Source organism: Hyla sarda, chromosome 8, assembly GCF_029499605.1.
Source record: "Hyla sarda isolate aHylSar1 chromosome 8, aHylSar1.hap1, whole genome shotgun sequence".
NCBI classification, from domain to species: domain Eukaryota; kingdom Metazoa; phylum Chordata; class Amphibia; order Anura; family Hylidae; genus Hyla; species Hyla sarda.
In genome coordinates, this window is record NC_079196.1 from 78,982,567 (window position 1) to 78,995,799 (window position 13,233).

Genomic DNA, 13,233 nt, shown 5'->3' on the forward strand with positions numbered 1-13,233 from the left:
TGATGATTGAAAACAATCCATGACACTGGCAGGTCTCAGCTTTGCAAAGGGGGCAGTGCATGCTATAAATTCTGCAGGGTGCCCAAACTTTTGCACACGCCATTTTTTTGTTTTCTGTTATTTTGAAAGTGTAAATGATGGAAATAAAATCTAACTTTTGTTGACATATTATAATAATGTCTGATCTGTAATTTGATGTCTTTTGGAGATTTTTCCATCTTTCCTTGGCTTCTTTATGCACATTAATACAAATTTTTACCTGGGGTGCCCAAACTTTTGATCCCCACTGTATATATATATGTGTTAGGCTAATTGTTAGCCGTGTTTGTGGGAGGGGCAGATATTATCATACAAATAGTGCCTGTCTAGCTGATGTTTCTCAGTGTTTCTTGCTATGTCATCACTTTGTGACAAGTGTGCGTTCTGCTGGCTGCCGTCTCGTCTCGTGTTCTCAGTGCTTCAAGTGCATCTGCTTCTCAGCGCTCTTCCTCTGATTCAAGTAAGACCGTGGCTTTCTGGGGGTAGGGGGAATCCGGGTGACAGTTGTAGGTGGCATGCAGGCTAGACTCTGTAGCTGTCTAAATGCAGCGGGTTCCGGGGTCGGTGCAGCAGCTGCGGGCTTCCCTCTCCACGCCGGCAATCGCTGTTTCCCCACGGTGGTGCATGCATGCGGGCGGGGGGTCCGGCTGGCTTAACGGTTCCTGCAACAGATCTGGGTAGCGTGCGCACTGTATGTACTCTCATGTATGCGGAGCATTTGTTACATAGCATTAATTATGTATCTACCCGTTGGTTGTCCTAGGTGTATTACATGCCCTGTACATAGGCTCATACGATAGCCACCACCATATCAGCATACTTGTTCATTCTGGCATACGCATACAGGACTGACACAGGTTCGGTTACTACTAGTTAAGTCTTACAAGTTCTAGTTTTATATGTGTTTAGTGGTTGCATACTCTACATGCTTACAAGTTATTATACAGTTTGTTACAGAGGCACGTCTACAATTTTCCTTGTTATACGAGGCATATTGTCCGCAATTTCGTTAGAATAGGGTGCATGTCCAGCGTCTTATATCCATTAGGTTTTTTCCCTGGCAGGATAATGTTTTCTGGGTGCGTGAATTTCGCATATTTTATATTCTGTTTTCTGTGTTATTTAGTAGGTGTTTATGTTGTTATGTCAATTTTCAGGTGGTTTCTGCTATATTTGTCTTAAAGTGTCTTTGACTCCATCAGCTGTTCAGGGTACATAATTTTGGTTTTACGGGCACTTTTCTTTTAGCAGTTATACTACGTCTTGAGGAAAGAAGGTTTCTACACAAGCACAGACGGGGGTTCTTTACTGTAAGAGCAGTAAGACTGTGGAATTCTCTGCCTGAGGAGGTGGTCCTGGTGAACTCTGTAAAATAATTCAGAAGGGGTCTGGATGCATTTTTGGAGAGTACTAACATTGTTGGTTCTGTATACTAGATTTATAGGGACAGAACGTTGATCCAGGGAATTATTCTGATGCCATATTTGGAGCCAGGAAGGAATTTTTACCTCAAGTATGAGGGTTTTTTGCCTTCCTCTGGATCAACTCAGTAGGGACTCATTAGGGATATAGGTTGAACTTGATGGACTCTGGTATTTTTTCAACCTTATTAACTATGTTACTATGTTACACGTTTTTTGCAAGTCATATCGTTCAAACCCTTTACGAGGGTATATCCGTCAAGTTGTCTGCTTCTGCAATTTCTAAAGAGCTTCTTAATACTTAGGGTGCATGGTTATCTGTATAGCGAGTGGGGGGCAGATGTTAGTCAGCACATATTCACATGCTGTTTCGTCCATTTGCAGGTTTTTCATTACTATTTTGTCCAGTTCCATCCGTTTCTGCATTACTGTCCATAGCAGTCCAAGTCCTGCTGCTAATCTGGGTGCGTAAATCATTTGCTGTTTGGGAGGGTTCTCTTGTGAAGTCAAAATGTGTTATATATATATATATATATTTATATATATATATATATATATATGTTCATTATGTTTATACAGGTTCTGGACTTCATGCTGCTTTGTTTCAGTCAAGTATATCTCTGTATACTCTCAGAACCGGGTAGGTTATGGTGTTTAGTTATCTAGTTAACTACTGCTTTTCGCATTTGTCCTCACGGGCTTGTTGGTGATTTTGATGGGTGAAGTGCACATGGCGTGTGCAGCATGTATCATGGTTATTCCTTCCGTCGGTGATGGGTTATAGTCGTCACGACTCAGGCTTATGGTTAATTGGGATACGTCTGTAAGTTGTTGGTTAGTATCATAGGTTAGCCATTGCAGGCAGTCACTGTTAGTTGGGATGTTTTGCATGCCTCGTTACTCGATTGTAAGTCAGCATATCTGGTATAGGCATAATGGCAGGTATTAGCATGTTCACATCAGATCAGGTCATTTTTTTTGATCTGTCACAACTACAGGCATGGTAGTTACGCTAAACCGGTCACAACTACAGGCCTGTTGGTTATGCCTAACCTATCACGACTACAGGCTCGTTGCTCACGCTAAAACCTGTCACGACTACAGGCACGTTGCTCACGCTAAAACCTGTCACGACAACAGGCACGATGGTTACGCTAGACTTGTCACATCTCACGTCTACAAGCACAATGGTTACGTTAGACTTGTCACGACTACAAGCACAATGGTTAAGTTAGACCTATCACATCCACAGCATTCTGGCTCACAGCATGTTTCCACACTGGCTTAGGGTGTTAGATGAGGAAGGTTGTTTAGTAGTCCCACTGGTGACATACAGCACTTAGGGGTTTCCTTGGCTCAGTCTGTTATAATCATGATGGGTTCCTTTTTTTCTCTTGTTTGTCCACAGTCAGCATGTCCCACGTATCTGTCACGATCCCGGCTGGTAGGAGGTGGATCCTCTGTGCCAGAGAGGGATTGGCGTGGACCGTGCTAGTGGACCGGTTCTAAGTCACTACTGGTGTTCACCAGAGCCCGCCGCAAAGCGGGATGGTCTTGCTGCAGCGGTAGTGACCAGGTCGTATCCACTAGCAACGGCTCAACCTCTCTGACTGCTGAAGATAGGCGCGGTACAAGGGAGTAGACAAAGCAAGGTCGGACGTAGCAGAAGGTCGGGGCAGGCAGCAAGAATCGTAGTCAATAAGGCAAGCAGGAGGTCAAGTACACGGTATGGATAAACACAGTAACGCTTTCACTAGGCTCTAGGGCAACAAGATCCGGCAAGGGAGTGCATGGGAGGAGATCAGATATAGTCTGGGAGCAGGTGGAAGCCAATTAAGCTAATTGGGCCAGGCACCAATCATTGGTGCACTGGCCCTTTAAGTTTCAGGGAGCTGGCGCGCGCGCGCCCTAGAGAGCGGAGCCGCGCGCGCCAGCACATGACAGCAGGGGACGGGAACGGGTAAGTGACCTGGGATGCGATTCGCGAGCGGGCGCGTCCCGCTGTGCGAATCGCATCCCCGACGGCCATGACAGTGCAGCGCTCCCGGTCAGCGGGACCGACCGGGGCGCTGCGGAGAGAGAGACGCCGTAAGCGCTCCGGGGAGCCTAGCGCTCCGGGGAGCGCTAGGCGTAACAGTATCAGACAGAGTAAACTGCTTCTCTGCCAGATAATGTAGATCAGCAATCCGAGCACGACAGTATTCCATCACTTATTCCATCCTGCTCTGACTGAGTCTAGCTGAAGCTGGGTCTGTATTCTTAAGTGTTGTATTATTAAGTGTTACATTTGAGAAGTTTTATAAGCAGAAGTTTAAAAAGCAGGAGTTGTAACCAGGACCCACTGTAACTGTAAGTATTACACTCCCTTGATAAAAGTAGTTTTTCTTAATAGTTAATAACAGCTGTTTGTCACCAAGGATATGGACAGCAGGATTGGAGGTTTTCTTCAGTGCACATTGTGCCACATGTATACATCTCTGGAGCAGCAGCTTCAGGGTGAATACCGCTGTGACAAATGTGAGCATGTTGCCCACCTGGAAGCTCGTATTAGAGATCTAGAGGAGCAAAATGCAACATTGAGGGCGATTGACAATCTTACAGAGCAAGCAGTTAGTGGGGTAGAAATGGAGGTTGGAGAAACTAGCCAGGAGGCCCAAGTAGGGAGCTGGGTTAATGTAGTTAGAGGGACTGGAAAGGGGGCAAGGAAAAGGAAGGTCACTTCTGCTTCTGATCTCCCAAGTAAAATTGCCAAGTTGGGCGATGATGCGAGGGCCTCAGTATCAGAGATGGCAACCCTAGTGGATACTGGTCTCCCTAACAGCCGGGGGAACAGCTCAACTAGTAGTGTGGGGGATGGTAACGCAGGTAGGCCAAGACAGTTAGTTGTGGTAGGGGACTCTATAATCAGGAAGACGGATAGAATAATTTGTCGCCAAGACCACCTCAACCGAATGGTTTGCTGTCTCCCTGGTGCCAGGGTTCGGCATGTGGTGGAAAGGGTGGACAAATTACTAGGGGGGGCTGGGGATGACCCAGCTGTCGTGGTCCATGTGGGAACCAACGACAGAATACATGGTAGGTGGAGGTCCTTGAAGAATAATTACAAGGAACTAGGTGCCAAGCTGAAGGGAAGGACCTCTAAGGTTGTGTTCTCTGGAATACTTCCTGTGCCATGCGCATCGCAGGAAAGACAGCGGGAGCTTAGGGAGTTAAATGCATGGCTTAAGTCGTGGTGTGAGGGGGAAGGGTTTGGGTTTTTAGAGCACTGGGCTGACTTTTCATTGGGGTACAAACTCTATTCTACGGATAATTTGCACCTGAATGGAAGGGGGTCTGCTGTGCTGGGGGAGAGAATCCTGGAAGGGGTGGCTGAGTATTTAAACTAGGTGAGTGGGGGGAGGATAATAAAGCAATGAAAGCAGACAGTGGGATGGATAGGTTAGAGAGGGGTCAGGACATAATGTCGGGTGGAGAGGAGTCCTGTGGGGGGAGGTTAAGAACAGTGGATAAGGAGATTCATGCGTTACAAACCAGCTGTAAAAATAAATGTAGCCCGAAAAATTGTAATCCCAATAATTCAAAAAATTCCATTAGCCCCAATAACTCAATAACTACAATAAGCCCCATTAACTCAAAAAATACCGTTAGCCCCAATAACTTAAATAACAACGTTAGACGCAATAACGCAAAAAATCCCATTAGCCCCAATAACTTAAATAATAACGTTAGACCCAATAACTCAAAAAATCCCATTAGCCCCAATAACTTAAATAGTACAATTAGCCCTTATAACTCAAAAAATTACATTAACCCCAATAACTCTGAAAATCCCATTAGTGAGACTATATGTGTAAAACTTAATGGAAATGTAAAGTGTATGTTCACAAATGCCAGAAGCCTAGCAAATAAAATGGGGGAGCTTGAGGCCTTGATACTGGAGGAACATATTGATATAGTTGGGGTCACTGAGACATGGCTGGACTCCTCGCATGACTGGGCTGTCAATCTGCAGGGGTTTACATTGTTTCGCAAGGATAGAATGAACAGAAAAGGTGGTGGAGTCTGTCTGTCTGTATGTAAGAAGTGGTATGAAAGTCAATGTGAACGATGCCATAGTGTGTGATGATTCTGAGGAGGTGGAATCACTGTGGGTAGAATTACAAAAGGAGGGAAATACTGAAAAAATAATATTTGGTGTAATCTACAGACCCCCTAATATCACTGAAGAGATAGAAGGTCGGCTGTATAAACAAATAGAGATGGCCGCCCGGGCAGGTACAGTGGTAATAATGGGAGATTTTAACTATCCAGATATAGATTGGGGCCGGGGGTTGGCTAAAACTACAAAGGGGAGAAAATTCCTAAATTTATTGCAGGATAATTTTATGGGCCAGTTTGTGGAGGACCCAACAAGAAGTGATGCCTTGTTGGATCTGATCATTGAGGGCTGCACTACAGGACATAGACTGGGGGGAGGTGTTCTCAAATGCTGATGCAGAAGGTAAATGGGACATCTTTAAATCAACTCTAAATAACTATACAGCTAAATATATACCAAAGGGGAACAAATATAAACGATTAAAACTAAATCCTACATGGCTGACAAATGAGGTTAAAAGAGCAATAAACAACAAAAAATAGCCTTCAAAAAATACAAATCTGATTGGTCAGCTATAACATTTAAACAGTACAAGGAGCTTAATAAAATCTGTAAAAATGTAATAAAAACAGCAAAAATTCAAAATGAGAGACAGGTGGCCGAAGAAAGCAAAACTAATCCTAAATATTTTTTTAGATATATAAATACAAAAAAACCAAGGACAGAGCATGTAGGACCCCTTAATAATGATAATGGGGAGGTTGTCACGGGCGATCAAGAGAAGGCGGAGCTACTGAATGGGTTCTTTAGTTCTGTATATACTATGGAAGAAGGAGCTGACATTGGTCAGGTCAGTGCTGGTAACACATCATGTAATGTACTGAACTGGCTTAATGTAGAGATGGTACAAGGTAAGTTAAGTAAAGTAAATGTAAGCAAATCTCCAGGGCCGGATGGACTACACCCAAGAGTTCTTAGAGAGGTAAGTTCAGTAATATCTGTACCCTTGTTCATGATATTTAGAGATTCTCTGGTGTCTGGTATTGTGCCAAGGGACTGGCGCAAGGCTAATGTGGTACCAATCTTCAAGAAGGGCTCTAGGTCTTCGCCAGGCAATTATAGACCGGTAAGTCTAACGTGCATTGTGGGTAAATTGTTTGAAGGACTTATAAGGGATTACATACAGGAATACATAGGGGATAATTGTATTATAAGTGATAGCCAGCATGGGTTTACTAAGGATAGAAGTTGTCAAACCAATCTAATTTGCTTTTATGAAGAGGTGAGTAGAAGCCTTGACAGAGGAATGGCTGTGGATATAGTGTTTCTGGATTTTGCCAAAGCGTTTGATACTGTCCCTCACAGACATCTGACAGGTAAGTTAAGGTCCTTGGGCTTGGAAACTTTAGTTTGTAACTGGATTGAACACTGGCTCATGGATCGTACCCAGAGACTGGTGGTAAATGATTCGTACTCTGATTGGTCCCCGGTTATTATTGGTGTACCCCAAGGTTCAGTACTGGGCCCGCTGCTGTTTAATTTATTTATCAATGATATAGAGGATGGTATTAACAGCTCTGTTTCTATCTTTGCAGATGACACCAAGCTTTGTAGCACGGTACAGTCTATAGAGGATGTGCATAAGTTACAAGATGACTTGGATAGACTAAGTGTCTGGGCATCCACTTGGCAAATGAGGTTCAATGTGGATAAATGTAAAGTTATGCATCTGGGTACTAATAACCTGCATGCGTCGTATGTCTTAGGGGGGATTAAACTGGCAGAGTCACTGGTAGAGAAGGATCTGGGTGTACTTGTAGATCACAGACTACAGAATAGAATGCAATGTCAGGCTGCTGCTTCCAAAGCCGGCAGTATATTGTCATGTATAAAAAGAGGCATGGACTCGAGGGGCAGGGACATAATACTCCCCTTTTATAAAGCATTGGTACGGCCTCACCTGGAATATGCTGTTCAGTTTTGGTCGCCTGTTCATAAAAGGGACACTGCGGAGTTGGAAAGGGTGCAGAGACGCGCGACTAAACTAATATGGGGCATGGAACATCTTAGCTATGAGGAGCGATTAAAGGAGTTACAATTGTTTAGTCTTGAGAAGAGACGTTTAAGGGGGGATATGATAAACGTATATAAGTATATAAATGGCCCATACAAAAAATATGGAGAAAAACTGTTCCAGGTTAAACCCCCCCAAAGGACAAGGGGGCACTCCCTCCGTCTGGAGAAGAAAAGGTTTAGTCTAAAGGGGCGGCACGCCTTCTTTACCGTGAGGACTGTGAATTTATGGAACGGTCTACCTCAGGAACTGGTCACAGCAGGAACAATTAACAGCTTTAAAGCAGGGTTAGATACATTCCTGGAACAAAATAACATTAATGCTTATGCAGAATTATAAAACTACATCCCTTTCCTTTATCCCCTTACATCCTTCCCTTCAATCCCCTGGTTGGACTTGATGGACGTATGTCTTTTTTCAACCGTACTAACTATGTAAGAGCATGGACCATCCCCAAATTGATGGCAGCGTTGCACAGGAGACACATTCCATACCCTGCTGCTGCTAGAAAAGCTGAACTCTTTCTTCTCCTGTCTGCAGACGTGGCAGGTCCCAGTCAGGAAACAGCACTTCCGGACACTATCCAAACCTCTTTGTCACAATTGCATGTCATGACCAGCTTCGAAGGTCAATCCAACTCCTATTACTTTTCGGACTAGCATGCCAGGTGGTTGGGTGGTTTTCTAAACATTGCCCCATCACACTTAATTCCCAGTAACATCAAGAAAGATATACTTGAAGGCAGACTGGTTCACCTAGCATCCTTGTTAGTCCTAACAGAAGGGAGGAGTTAGACCTGTACATGTATAAAGTAGTGGATTTGGGTTACAAGTACGGAGGCTCTGCCTTCTATGAATACAACAGGTCATATGCAGCCAAAGCAGCGGCAGCCTTGGTCCCGTTTGACTATGTCACCAACTGGGCCAAGGTAGACACCAAGCTCTTCTGCCATCACTTTACTGGTTTCAGAGCCCCTGCTTGTAACCAATGCCATTCCATGACCCACACTACTGATTGTTGCAATGAACTAAGCTTAGCCTCACAGCTAGTTGAGCCCAGACATGCTAATGCTCTATCTGCTTCTGTCGTCCCTAAGCCGGCAGCAGCCCTGGATAAATTAGGTTGCCCCATCAAGTACCTTGGCAGGTCACAGATCTGCAACAATTTTAATTATTCCTCCTGCCATTACAATCAGTGCAGGCTTCTTCATCTGTGTTCAGTCTGCTTTCGTGCTCACCCCAAAGTGTCATTTCCTCGAAAGGGTTCGGCTGCATGACTAAGCGCGGTGCATACAGGGCTATTCAGTGACTATTTGCCCGGTCATCCTGATACTGCTTGGGTCCAGTTTCTAATCAGTGGGTTGATGGAGGGATTTTACACCGGAATAATGTCACTTCCCCAATCATCTTTTGAATGTAAAAATTTGTTGTCAGCCGCTAGGGACCCAGTTTCATTCACTATCCTGCTGGAAGTAGAGTTACTGAAGGGCTTTCTCATTGGTCCTCTGTCTTTCCCGCTGTTTGATATCTGGAGAGTGAATCCAGTGGGAGTGGTGTGTGGAAAGTTCTCAAATAAAAGAAGGTTACTTTACAACCTTTCTGCACCTCATTCTTGTCACATCCCCAGTATGTATTCATTGATACCATCAGAGGAGTTCTCCATGAAGTACTCCTCCATAGACGAGGCCATACAAGTTATTCTTCATTTAGGGAAAGGGTCCTTTTTATCCAAGGCAGACATTACAGATACCTTTAAGTTACTCCCCATCAAACCCAGTTTATGGCAGTGGCATTGCATCAAGTGGTATGGCCAGTACTATTTCACCAGCAAACTGACATTTGGCTCCAAAAGCAGCTCATGGATTTTTGACCAGTTTGTTCAGGCCCTCCACTGGGTGTTACTCAACAGAGGTCCTTGTAATTGCGTAATACATTATCTATGACTTTCTGTTGATCGAGCATCCTGCCACGGTCCCTCGGGACCTTGATACCTTACGGACCATTTTTTCTAACCTGCATGTTCCGGTAGCACCAAAAAAGGTCGAGGGCCCTAGTACTTAGATCACTTTTCTGGGGTTACGGTTAGATACAGTAAAGATAAGATAAGCTGTCAAGGATCGGAGCTGCCATCCACAATGTAGTGGTATCACAGTTGTCTACCAAGGTGGAGCTACAATCGCTCTTCAGCATGCTCAATTATGCCATAAGAATAATTGCCCAAGGAAGATCCTTTGTCTCCAGACTATTCCAATTGCTACCCACAGCCCCTGATCAAGACAGCACTGTTCGACAAGGCAGAGAAGCGCTAGCTGACCTAGCCATGTGGGACAGATTCTTGTCCCAGTGGAAGGGCATATCATTGTTTATACCCAAGGCCTCACACCAGTCCCCATGTTTCCATACCAATGTGGCTTCCACTACTGGCTTTGCGGCTACCTATCGGTCTCATTGGATGGTCAGTGCTTGGCCTGATGAAGTAGTTAGCCTGCCTGGGTTCAAGCAAGTGTCCTCTTTGTTTGAGATCTACCCTGTGGTGGCAGCTGCGCAGGTCTGGAGCAGGGAATGGACCAATACTACTGTCATATTCCTGACTGATAATGCTGCTGTATCAGACATCTTGAATAGTGGTCGGTCTAGTTCCAAAGAGATCATGTCTTTTGTCAGGAGGTTTATTTGGCTGTCTTTGATTTATAAGTTTAATTTCTTTGGTGAACATATTAGTGGGCAGAGAAATATTGCTGCAGATGCCTTGTCTCGGCTTAATTTTGATATTTTTTTCCAGGTGTGCCCAGAGGCCGATGCCGTTCCCACTCCTCACCTCAGATAGTTGATGATGGATTGACACAACACCCGAGCAGTGCAAAGACGCTTATTTCACAATTGCTTTCATTCAATGTGCTCAAATCATATAACACAGCATGGAGGTTGTTTGGCAAGTTCCAACGTACACACCCCAGCAGCATCTCGGTAATATCAAATACCTACTGGCTTTCTTGTTGCTTTCTGCCATTCAAACCTCAAACTCTCCCACAATACAATAAATCTGTACATCTCGGGTATCCAGCACTTTCAGTCCATAGAGTAACCAGACAATCCTTCATTGTTTTCCACCCATCCTGTCTGAGCAATCCTTAAAGGGATTAGTAAGGTTAACATTGCACCAGGCACCGCACGTGAACCGGTGTCTGGGCAGATATTCAGGTCTTTGTCACAAGCCTTGTCTGGCATACCCTTTGGTCATACTCTTAGTCTACTGTTAAAAAATGCCTTGTATCTAGCACATTATGGCTTCCTCAGGCCGGGGGAATTTTCTCGGACTCATGCCTCTTCCACTACGGAAGTCACAAATAGTATGGTGTGACTCCTTCTATGTCTTGACACTACACTCTTCCAAAACACTTACGCCCGGGAAGGTTGATGAGATCAAGTATTTCCTTACTGGTAACGCATGGTGTGCTGTTATAGTCATCCGAGAGTGGTTACATATAATTAATGGGATGGCACCTGATTCTCCATTGTTCCCTGTGTCGAGGGTACCTCTAACGACTCCTGTGTTCATAAAATATATCCGTGTGTTACTGAGAAATATGGGGGTCAACCCGATGTCCATTTCTTGCCATTCATTTAGAATAGGAACGGCCCGGCAGCTTCTTAAAACAATATGCCAGTACACGTCATAAAGAAACTGGGCAGGTGGAGATCTTCATGTTACTCCAGATACATTCCAGATCCACATTGTGAAATGTTATTGGCATTTAAGCTTTTGGTCATGTGATTGTACTCCATTCACACAATAAATATTTCCTGCTTCATAACCTAATGATGTCTTTGCCCTCTTTTAGGTATATCTGTCGCAGCAGTTATGGCACAACTCAAGCTGCTTAGCTTAGGTTAGGTAGGCTCAAGGCTCAGCTCTGATACTTGTCCCGACCACAAATATATACACACACGCACACATATATATATATATATACAGCAATTTCAACAAATCAGCGCACAAGTAGGTCTTGGATCAAAATAAGCTGGTGGTTTTATTCCCAAATAGAATGCAACGTTTCGGCAATAGCCTTTATCAAGTGATGCTTGATAAAGGCTATTGCCGAAAAGTTGCATTCAATTCGGGAATAAAACCACCAGCTTATTTTGATCCAAGACCTACTTGTGCGGTGATTTGTTGAAATTGCTGTCCATTTTTCCTGGGCTGGCAGCCTGGGCAACCACTTGCACGTAGGGTGGTCCCCGGTGTGGTCTTACCTGCCATAATTTTTTTTTTTTTTTAGTTTATTTTGTGTGTATGGGTGATGGAGGGTTTTGGGTGGTATAGGGGCATGGCAGAAGTGTGACCAGTGGCAGAGCCTCGCAGAGGGCCCTGGCTTTTTTTGGTTCGGAGGCCCTGAGTGTTGTCAGTCTGCCCCTGGATGCACCCCTGTGCGTTACTCTATTAGTTCTGAGCGGGTTGAGTTATTGTTGCACAATTTTTTGTATGATCGAAGTGGTGCTGACCCTTATTCTTCAGTGCTTTTAGACACTTTAACCCCTTAACGACGCAGGACGTAAATGTACGTCCTGGTGAGCTGGTACTTAACACACTAGGACGTACATTTACGTCCTAAACATAACCGCAAGCATCGGAGCGATGCTCGCATCACGCGCGGCAGGTCCCGGCTGCTGACAGCAGCCAGGGACCCGCCGGTAATGACGGACATCCGCGATCGCGTGGATGTCCGCCATTAACCCCTCAGATGCCGTGATCAATACAGATCACGGCATCTGCAGCATCGCGGTCACTAAAATGGATGATCGGATCGCCCACAGCACTGAACAGTGCATAGCATAGCATATGCATAGTACTGAACAGTATTAGCAATCGAATGATTGCTATAAATAGTCCCTTATGGGGACTATTAAAGTGTAAAAATAAAAGTAAAAAAAGTTTTTAATAAAATGTGAAAAAAACCCTCACGCAATAAAAACGTAAATTGTCCCATTTTCCCAATTTCCCCACCAAAAAGTGTAAAAAAAATATTTTATATACATATTTGGTATCGCCGCATGCGTAAATATCCCAACTATTAAAATAAAATGTTAATGATACTGTACGGTGAACGGCATGAGCGTAAATAAATAAAAAAGTCCAAAATAGCTGCTTTTTTATAATTTATTTAAAAAAATGTATAAAAAATGTATTAAAAGCTTTATATAAGCAAATATGGTATCAATAAAAAGTACAGATCACGGCGCAAAAAATGAGCCCTCATACAGCCGCTTATGCGGAAAAATGAAAAATTTATAGGTCTTCAAAATAGGGGGATTTTAAACGTACTAATTTGGTTAAACAGTTTGCAATTTTTTTTTAAGCGCAACAGTAATAGAAAAGTATGTTATCATGGGTATCATTGGTCCTTGAGTCCCAAATGGTCTGAGTCCTTAAGGGGTTAAGGGGTACTCCACCCCCAGACATCTTATTCCCTATTCAAAGGATAGGGGATAAGATGTCTGATCACAGGGGTCCCGCCGCTGGGAACCCCTGCGATCTCTGCTGTGGTACCACAGTCATCCGGTGCGCGGAGCGAACTTCGCTCCGTGCCTGATGACTAGCGA

At 44.2% G+C, this 13,233-nt stretch overlaps 1 protein-coding gene across 13 annotated transcripts in view; it reads right to left on the reverse strand.

Annotated features, from left to right (window-relative positions):
• Nucleotides 1-13,233, reverse strand: part of TRPM8 (transient receptor potential cation channel subfamily M member 8) — a 273,438-nt gene that overhangs the window by 26,076 nt on the left and 234,129 nt on the right. The gene's annotated exons all lie outside the window — the stretch shown is intronic.